Genomic DNA, 3,385 nt, shown 5'->3' with positions numbered 1-3,385 from the left:
CCTGGATAGTTACTATTTTTGGTCGGAAGTTCGCAGATTAAAGGCTTAAAAGCTTAATTAAACCCATTCCGGGTACCCGTTTTTAGTTCAGAAAAAACTATTTTAAGCGTAAAATTACGCGTAGATTTCAAATTTGGATTCAAAATTACAAATTTCTAAGTAAAAATGACTCATTTTCCAAAAATAGAAGTTTTTTGATCGTAAAAATGACAAACTAAGTTATATTTTTCAACTCTGAAGCAAGTACATTGTTATTTACAATGGGTATGTTACACTCTATGTCTATGTATTCCACTAGAGAGAGATCCTGGATGTCATCATCCTCTGGCTCTTGAACATTAGAGTTCAAGATGTAAATAGCAAAAGCAATATCCTGCTCAATGAGATCGAGTGGGATGTGCTCTTCATAGGAGGTTGAGAGAGCAGTAGTGCAAAAATCTTGTGCGACATGAGCTAGAGCTATGTTCACCGCCTTCTTGTGGTTGGATCCACTCTTCATGTTGATGAAGAGGAACTCCAAAGGAATCCAACTCAAGGTGGAATTTGGGATAGAGTAGGTGAAGTTGTCGATTGCATCGCAAAATGCAGCTAGCAAGGTGGAGTTTGGGTCTAAGGTGGAGATGACAGCCTCAAGTTCTAAACTCTTGCAAAACCTAGGGTAGATCTGGTCCCCAAGGTGAGCATAGTGAGTGCTGCCAATCCACGCGGAGAAAGCAGGGGACGCGGCCATGATGGGTAGTGGGGAGAGCTAGCAAACAAAGGGAGAGCTAGAGAATAGATAGTATAAATGAGTTTGATCTATAACTTATAATCATATTTATACTTACACTTAAATTTATAATATTTATAATAAATTTATACTTGTGTTTATTATATTACTTATTACATATATCTATAAACTTATATTTATTTTTATACCTTATGTTTATACTCTAGTAAATAAAGGACACTTCATTAAAATATAATAAATGATAAATCATACTTCTATTTCACGTTACATTATATTATATTATTTAGATAGTTACTTATATTATTATTTGTACTTAAATATATACTTAAAGTTATATTTATTTTTAAACTTATATCTATAGACTTAAAAATTAATGACACTTCATTAAAATATAACAAATCATAAAAATATATTTATATTTCTAGCATAATTAATTATATTATTATTTACACTTAAATATATACTTATATTTATATTTACGTTTGTACTTACTTATACTTATCATTATTTGCTTACATATTAAAGGGTTTGAAACACAATAGACTTAAAAAACCACCACACTTTATGAAAATGAAGAAAAATTAAATTTACAACACTTTTAGAGAAACAACTTCTTATATTCACTTGGAAGAATAAGAATTACATTGACTCTACAATCTCAAGGATGTGTGGAGCAACACAGTGCTTGCATGTTTTGCAATGTTCACTTCGACTCCCAACCTTCCTACCATCCAACTTAAAATAGAAATTACAAGGGGGATTATTGGACGTAAGTTGGATTTTCTACCTTAGAAAACTAAGGGGCCAATGACTCTCTACATTAACGCTAAAAGGGTCATGACCCTCCCAAAGAATAACCACATCAATGAGTGCTGAATGCGTGCCATCTCACATGTCTTGGTCCAAGCTGAGCCACTCCCCCTCATAGAAGTCGCCACCTCTTATACTTGAAACAAATGCACAAAGTTTGTCTTGCAATGAAGTACATGTCATAAAAAACAAACAACAACCAACAACCAACATAAAAACATAAAATCAACAATCAACAATCAACAATCAACAATCGGTGTTTTGCAATGAAGTACTTATGAATAAAAACCATCAACAATCAATAGAAGTGCAATCTTACCTCTAAAGGTAACATCCGACACAGTAATTCTGCACTCAATGATATCATCGTGGTGAGTTCTCTTGAGATGCCATGACTCACCTAGTAACTAAGTCATCCAATCCTCAGATGGCCACTTGCATTGATAAGTAATCTTAGTTTTCTTAACTACTTCACAGGATCCAAACAAATGTGCAAATAAACCAAAATGGTACAAACCAACTTAGATGCACATCTCTAGATCCTGTGGATGGTTTCATGGCAGCATGAACATCAATTTTTATCTTTACCCTACATGCTTCTGATATATCTAAGCTAGGATTATACCATTCTGGCTAGAAAACGGTGGTAGTGGAATATACTCCAAACTATGTCTCTCCACATAATACACTGAATCATAAAAGTAAACATTCTGAGATGCCAATTCGCTTGCACTCTTGTTGTCATAGATCAAGGCACCTATCTCTGCATGTAAAACATTTAGCTTTCCACTAAAACATTCTACATTCTGCCATTCATGCAGAGTGGATGGTTGCTTGTATTAAAACTCTATCTAATAACCATGGACTCAAAGCACAAGAACACAAAGCACAAAGATATAAACTTATTGTTAGGCTTATGTCTTTCATTGAAGTTATCATGATGCTCTTGAATCTCTTTGTGCATATAAACATGTTGAATGAAAGCCTCTGTTATTATACTCATACCATTTGTGCGTCTCCTGAACTCTATGATTCTACCTTTCCATTGCTTGTTGGGGTCTATGACATCTTTGAGCTTGACCTTAAAATTTCCACGAGTACTTGGTCGCATTAAAATCCAATTTAACTTACTGTACTGATCAGGGATCTAGTTACCTTCATCATCTCTCTTGTTAAACACCTCCATTGTGTGAATATCACTGATTTTCCTCCTCCTTGAAGACATCTAATTTAATAAAGCTAGACTGCATGATTAATAAATATATATGTTAGATTGTAAGCAACAAATAAAGATTAAAACAACAAGAAATAAATAGCAACTTACTGCTTTGATTTACACAACCTTGTTGCTCACAACCTTGTTGCTTTGATTTACACAACCTTGTTGCTCCTATGAAAATAAACATAAACACATCAAGATAAAATATTAACAAACCCTAAACCTATGATCATTACTCACATCAAGACAAATGATAGACAAACCCTAAACCTATGATCATTACTGTTGTATTTTATGTCACTTGAAATCATTAATTACTATGCAGAGAAGATTGTAATCAACAAATAAAGATTAAAACAACAAGAAATAAACAACTTACTGCTCACAACCTTGTTGCTCCTGTGAAAATAAACAGCAACACATCAAGACAAAACATAAACAAATCCTAAACCTATGATCATTACTGTGGTATTTTCTGCCACTTCAAATCATTACCGTGCAAAGAAGATTATAAGCAACAAATAAAGATTAAAACAACAAGAAATAAAACAACAAGATTATAAGATTAAAACAACAAGAAATAAACAGTAACTTACTGCTTTGATTTACACAACCTTGTTGCTTAC

This window comes from Cibotium barometz, chromosome 41, assembly GCF_041138505.1.
Source record: "Cibotium barometz isolate CiBa-2024 chromosome 41, ASM4113850v1, whole genome shotgun sequence".
In the NCBI taxonomy this organism is placed as follows: domain Eukaryota; kingdom Viridiplantae; phylum Streptophyta; class Polypodiopsida; order Cyatheales; family Cibotiaceae; genus Cibotium; species Cibotium barometz.
This window is presented reverse-complemented; position numbering follows the sequence as displayed.